Source organism: Drosophila arizonae, chromosome 4 (assembly GCF_054131065.1).
Source record: "Drosophila arizonae isolate 15081-1271.41 chromosome 4, UAZ_ARI_1.0, whole genome shotgun sequence".
In the NCBI taxonomy this organism is placed as follows: domain Eukaryota; kingdom Metazoa; phylum Arthropoda; class Insecta; order Diptera; family Drosophilidae; genus Drosophila; species Drosophila arizonae.
In genome coordinates, this window is record NC_142924.1 from 22,912,300 (window position 1) to 22,919,558 (window position 7,259).

General features: G+C 36.5%; 1 long non-coding RNA gene across 1 annotated transcript; it reads right to left on the minus strand.

Annotated features, from left to right (window-relative positions):
* Positions 1 to 1,059: 1,059 nt before the first annotated feature.
* LOC149269421 (uncharacterized) lies at positions 1,060 to 1,616 on the minus strand. Its single transcript, XR_016269806.1, has 2 exons — positions 1,514 to 1,616; positions 1,060 to 1,446 (listed from the first exon to the last, which is right to left on the minus strand). It is a non-coding gene; the product is annotated as an uncharacterized LOC149269421 (long non-coding RNA).
* Positions 1,617 to 7,259: the final 5,643 nt, after the last annotated feature.

Sequence of the window (7,259 nt, forward strand, 5' to 3'; positions counted from 1 at the left end):
TTACACTAGCTATAATCATATCAAACTCACTCAAAAAAAATTAAAAATAAATAAAAAATAAAAAACAAGTTAATTTCTCCCAAAACCCTTTTTCAATGTATCAAGGAAAAGTTCTCTGCTACGAGTTCGTTTCCATGCGACTCATTTCATCTGTTCTAACTTCTGCTTCAGGCGCCTTTAGACTCATCCTCCCATTTCAGAAAAGACGCAACGACAGACCCACAAACACTTATATATATATTTAATACAAAACAACAGCAAATGCAGCTTTGATGATCGAACTGGGTCGACATATTGTAAAACTATAAAAATATATATATATAATTCGTGCAAATCTCGAATCGTAAAAATTGCGCAAAATTTCGCCAATGCCGAAAAACCGCAACAAATTGCGGCCCAGTCGGCTCGGAGGCGGGCGGCATTTGGGGTAGGGCGTGGCAAATTAGTGGCAACAACACACGCGAGTAAGCAACATAAAAATGCGACATAATGTGGCAACAGGGCTGCCTGCCTCTGTGGCTGAGCCGTGCTCCCGGCCCGGCCGGTGTCGCAGGGAAAACTCATAAAAAATTATAGATTTTCATCTTTTTGCATATTTAACTTTTATCGCAGGCCGTTCTCATGTGTTGCCTTATGCGTCCACAGCCTGAAGTAGGCATAAAACAAATGTCATACTCAGGAGGTGGTAAGAAATCATATGTCGCACCACGCCAGGCCCTTACCCACAAATCCGACTCAGCCATAAAGGTGTATTGTGGATTTTTGCATAATCGTCAATTCCTGATTTTAAAATTTGAGGGGCGTATCAGTACACGGGCACGGGCATTGGCACTGCCATGCCCTGCCATGGTCAACAATAAAAATTCATTTTTACAATCTTTACATGTGTTACCAGGGCACAACAGTAACAGCAACAATAAATATTTATTAGTATTTTACGATTGATTTTAGTTAAGGTTCAGGTATTGAGCTGTTTCGCAAATAATATCATTAAGATGGAGAGAGACTTAAGACTTTTGACGAATATATATGTATTATACAATAAGACTTTCAGGTCAGTTTTTATTTGTCTATTGCTTGAGATTTATTAAAAGTCCATTGGCTTAATATTTACAATAGCCCAGCTAAAAATTGCAGCAGTTATTTGGGGCCAGCCAGCTGAACCGAGCTGAATCTAAAAAGGACTTACTGCAGGGACCGCAAAATCTCTCTGGGTATAATCCACAGCAGGTAAAGCAGCATTTCGCATAACCAGATAAGCACCGTCCACATGGTCCACAACACGCCCTCGGTACTGGAATTCCACAACCAAAACGTCAAAGCGTCATACACATCCCAATCAGCTACTGATTGCGATGATTTGCTGGACTATCGCAAACAATTTTGATAAAGCCGAGCTCTGTAAAGCTCAATTTTCAGCTTATACTGCTAACACTCATCATTAGTCTAGAGTAAACAAAGACCCGCTAATAATGGAATCATACTCTCAGCCGGGTTTGGAAAACTCACTTACATTTCAAACTGAAAAAAGGTCCTCCCATACAGACTTACAATTTTAATAAAACAACTATTGAAAATAATATCAAAGTTAACTTAAATCTATAAACAGATAAGCAATCAATTGTTAATAATAATAATACCGTAATATAATCTATATTCTATATTCTATATTCTATATTCTATATTCTATATTCTATATTCTATATTCTATATTCTATATTCTATATTCTATATTCTATATTCTATATTCTATATTCTATAGCTATATGCTATAGCTATATTCTATATTCTATATGCTATATTCTATATTCTATATTCTATATTCTATATTCTATATTCTATATTCTATATTCTATATTCTATATTCTATATTCTATATTCTATATTCTATATTCTATATTCTATATTCTATATTCTATATTCTATATTCTATATTCTTTATTCTATATTCTATATTCTATATTCTATATTCTATATTCTACATTCTATAGCTATATGCTATAGCTATATTCTATATTCTATATTCTATATTCTATATTCTATATTCTATATTCTATATTCTATTTTCTATATTCTATATTCTTTATTCTATATTCTATATTTTACATTCTATATTCTATGTTCTATAATCTATATTCTGTATTTCATCATCTATATTCTATATAATAGATAATTTACCACTCTTTACCTAATCGCTGTCTTCCTTCCCCTTCCGTACTTATAATTGCGAAATAGTATTATGGGGATATCTCACACTTATTTGCAGACAATTTAAGTAATGAAATCATAAATTAAGACGACAACATTGATTTACTCGCGATGACAAGAAAAACAACATTAAATAAAGTGAAACAGCGTGGATAACCCAACTGGACCCACAGACCATGGCGAACCCACTTAAAAATTCGCTCAGCCTGCGCTCACTGAAGCGTGAAGAGGATGAGAAAGTGGAAGGGGAAGCGGAAGAGCTGCTGAGTGGGTAAGTGGGAATAGCGCATTTAGCGCTCCTTGGGTAAGTAAGAGGTCCAGCAAATGCGCAATAGCAAACATTGAAAGCTGACACCGAGCTGAAGCTGGATGTCCACTCCTGCTGGCCGGAGCAGGATGCAAATCTGATCAAGGCGCTCGCATCCAATCGAAAATCGACAATTGGTAATTGGCAATTGGCAATGGGAAATCGGATGAGCACACAGCAATTAGTGCAGTCCAATGTGCTCGACATTTAGGCGGAGGTGCCTCTACCCCGAAATGGGGTAGGGATTCGCAGGTGTTGCGCTTGGCATTAAAATGGCATTCAACGGAACCCATAAAGTGGCAATTAAAATCTTATTTTCGCTTATTATATTTCGACTTCTCCTTGGGCTTGGGCTTTGCGTGCTGAACGCAGCTGCGGGCGCCGCCAATAAACACGTCTACAAATTTTACCCATGCCCAGCTTCAATTCTAAAAAATTTGTCGCCTGAGTTGCCACCTGTTTCCGTTTCGTTTTTTCGCTTGTTGGGGCTGGGGCAGGAGTTGGAGTAGGAGTTGGGGGCTGTCGCGTAATTGAATCATTTTAGCGCCATTTATTTTGTTGTTGCTCCACCTCCCGCGCCCTGCAACGGGGCGTGACATTTGTAAAACAATTTCTATTTCGAAATGAAATCCGTAGCAATAACAACAACAACAACTGCGCAGAGAGCAGGCACATAAATAATAATGCGTTAAATTTATGCGCTGATTAATGCGAAGCAGTCGATCAACACAGCCGCGTGGCAAACGCAAAGGCAACGGCAACAGCAACGGCAACGGCGAAGCGTACAATTTCTCTGCTCAGGTGTTTCAGCATCCAGCAGAGGAAGTTAATATTAATATTAAGCTGTCCAGTGAGAGACTTTAAAGTCCGCTATAAAACAGAGCTAGATTTTAATATATCTATAAGAAGTCGTATGAGACTTAGTCTTATATAGTAGGTATTTGTTCTACGTCAAGAAACTAGTTCAAGGGTGGAGAAAGTGAACTAGAAATTGGAAATATACTATTGGTCCGAATTATAAACAAAGAGATATCATAAGGAGCCCTTCTGCTATTATAGTAAACATATGAATGGTTGAGCACAGCGAGAGCTTTTTTAATCTGTGTAACTACAGGAGAAATACAAGCATATACAAATAAAGCTCGATAAATAAGATAATCAAAGAATATCTGAGATGAATACCCGAAACAGGAATGATGCTAATTGATGTGCCTCATACACTGGACTCGACACTACTAAAAACCCAAAGAGGGTAGCCATCAAGATGACACAATTGAATGAACTGCGGTTTTGAGTGTTGAAGGTTTCAGTAAAAATCCGACAGCCAATCAGATAAGTCTCTCTGGACGTATATTCTCTCTTATGCACAAAGTCTCCTTTGAGGGAATGTTGCAGCTTTAGGTGGCTTACATGAAGCAACAACAGAATTCCGAATTCCAATTTGCGAGTGCCTTCATAGACAAGATCAAAGATCAATTCACTACCAAATGAAATAACGCCCAGAGAGGGCTTGAAGTTTTGCTTATCTAAATTAAAAGTGTTTGTAGCTAATACTTTATTATAATATTGCTAACTAATTAATAAAACATAGAAAATATTAAATTATAATAATTATTATAATTAAATTTTAAATTTTAAATTTTTTATTCTAAAATACATAGATTTAGTTGGCATTGAAAATAAAAGAAGAATCATCGCTAGACTACAGCAATATGCATTTATCTCTCAGATTTCTCTTGCCCCCACAAATCCAGAAAAGCTCATCAAATTAAACGATTCGCAGCCCCGGCCCCAGCTCCTGGCACAGGCTTCGTTGCCTCATGCCAAATACGCAGGCATTTAGCGAAACGTTTATTTCATTATTACGCATGAGGGGGAAAACATCCGCAGCACTCACTGCATTGGCAGTGGCCCTGCACAAAAGTCAAATTGAAAAAGTCAGAAATGTGTCGGGCGCACCAAACAAAGGCCTTAGGGGTGACTAAAGTGGCCCACCCACCGGGGGTGGCGTCGTGGCTAAAGTAAAAACCGTAACGGAAGTACTAGCAACAAAACAACCAGGAAGCCCACCACCGAACACCCCGTCAAGCGGCTCGCTCAGCCCAAAAGAGCAGAAAAATATAAATAAACCCTTACCAAAACAGCAGGCTAACACAAGTAACAACTATCTGCTTCGGCTGCCCAACTAAATGATACCCTATAAATGGATTTTACTCTTACAACTACCAACTATGGAATTCTACTTCATGTGCAACTATGTTATTATAATCTGCCTTAATTCTAAGTTTTGTTATATAAATGATATAGAGAGTTCCCTGAATTTCGTATTTTATAGATTCTTTAATAGATATATTAATTAATACATATTTAAATATATTTATTATTCATAAGACCTTCAGTCTCTCCACTCACTCTGCCAATTTACAGGGTATAAGTAGGCTGACACTTGTGCTGGGTGTCAACCCCTCGGCGAGTCAACCTCAAATCACATGCATAAGGTTTTTAAGTTTTGTGCTTTGTCATATAAGTGCGTGGAGGACGATCTGTAGATACAGTTGTAAAGATATGGTAACAGCCGCGTAATGTGACAGCATTTCCAGTTACAGCAGCGAGCGAGAGAGACAGAGAGAGAGAGATAGACAGAGAGAGAGACAGAAAGAGGGTGTGAGAGACAGATAGATGAAGGGTACACATGTTTAGGCGTTGCCAGCGCCTGATTAAAATTTCTCAAGGGATGGGGCTATGACGTATGTAGCTCACTCGCTTTGAATGCTCCACGAGGGTGCTCAAAGAAGAAGACAGCTTACACTTGAAACTAAAAAACATGTTTGTAAGAGATCATTAATTTAATGATAGTAAAGTATGATACTTTTACTTCGAATTCAATGTGAATATAATCTTTCTATTTCTTTATATATAGAAACTCATATATATATAGAAACTCATAGAATTGATTTGCAAATTAAAATTTTCTTGGTGATACACATTAAAGAAAAAAAAATTAAAAACATTTTATATTTTCAGGAAAATAATAGATTTTTTACATATGAAGTTTTTAATAATTTAGAATATATAAATTATTGCAAAAAAAAAAGCAAATAATTTTGATAAATTAATTTCCATGTATATATTTAAACATCTGCTTAATTTTTTTTAAACATATCAGAAGAAAAATTTAATAAAAAATTTTTTAAAAATTGTACTTGTTTAATTTATTTTTATTTAAATATAATCATATTTATTGGTGGAGAAATGTCATATTTCTAAATGATTTAATATTAATTAGAAAAACTCTTTGCTCCGCCCACTGTATCTCACAGTCATCAGACAAATTCCGGTTACGTAAGCCCACTTGTAACACCCGAACTAGTGTTACGTGCCCAATTTGTTTATATTGCTGGGCTATTTACATTTATATGCCGCCCATTTAAAGACAGCCCAGCCAATGTTTAGATATCACTTTTCGCAAATATCGACAACTTTGGCAAATAGTTGCCCCAGTAATTGGTGCACTTATTTACCTATGGTAAACACTCGCCTAGCACGATGATAGTTCATTGGAAGTGCTCCAGCTGAAATTTAATTAAGGCGTCCAGGTGACAGTGCTGCAAGTTGTCCAGGCATATCATAAATCAAAGTGTGTGAGAGAGAGAGAGAGAGTGATAGAGAGAGATGGAGGAGGAGTGGGCAGCAAGCAACTGCTGCAAGTGTCGGCAACATGTGGCAGTCAAGAGAAAAATTTGAGCTAAAGAAATAAGCACTGCGCCGCAATCAAAGTGAAATGGCGACAAGTATGAATGATTGAAGTATCCGACTAGAAGATATTCTATAGACCACTCATAGAAGAATTGTAAGTCCTTGCTTAAAATTTATAGATACAATATTTGCATAACTTGAAAAGCTTAGCTTTAATATAAATAAAATTTAAGATAAGACTGAAGATATATCGCTGATTTGAAGCGATCTTAGAAGAGCTCGTAAGTCAATTGGGCAATAGATTTGTATGTATTTTAAATTTTATTCTTCTTACATTCGTACATAATATACATACGTACGAACGTACATACATATGAGCAAACATACTTTTTGAATGAAATCAATATACCCTGCAATGCAGCGATCTTAGGGAATTCAAATGTCAAGAACTTCGCGACTTTTTTCGCTCTTTGACATGGTCAAGTTTAATTGAAAAAAATAAATATATATACACGCACATATATATAATATAATTAGAGAAGAGGAAGCTGGAAAAAATCAACAATTCAAATGCTGAGTGCGACATTTGATGCTTGCGCAGCTGCTCATAATTAGAATTGGAAGCAGTAAAAAAAAATGAGAGTGAAATAAAAAATAAAAAAGCAATATTAATTTATTCCTTTTGGCGTTGTTTTAATTGAAATTTCTTTCAGTTTTACTCACATTTTACTTCTCTTTTTAGCTACTGCAGATAATTTTAATAACCCGCCCTGTCCGGCGGATGCGCCGGTAATTGCCGTGGAAAACCGGATGATAAGGCCGAGTCAGTGGCAAAATGGAGCAGCGTGCGAGTAGAAGTAGATGTAGAAGAAGAAGAAAAATAAAGGTTAAATTTTTTGGGGTAAAAGGGTTCACTTTTTGCCCATCTTTCGTTTTATTAGCAAATTTCACTTTATTCACGCCGCACGTTACGTTATTATAATTAATAATTGGGCGAAGGCAGTTTGAGAATTCTACGGCGCAGGTTGCTCCGCGCCAGTTGATTAAA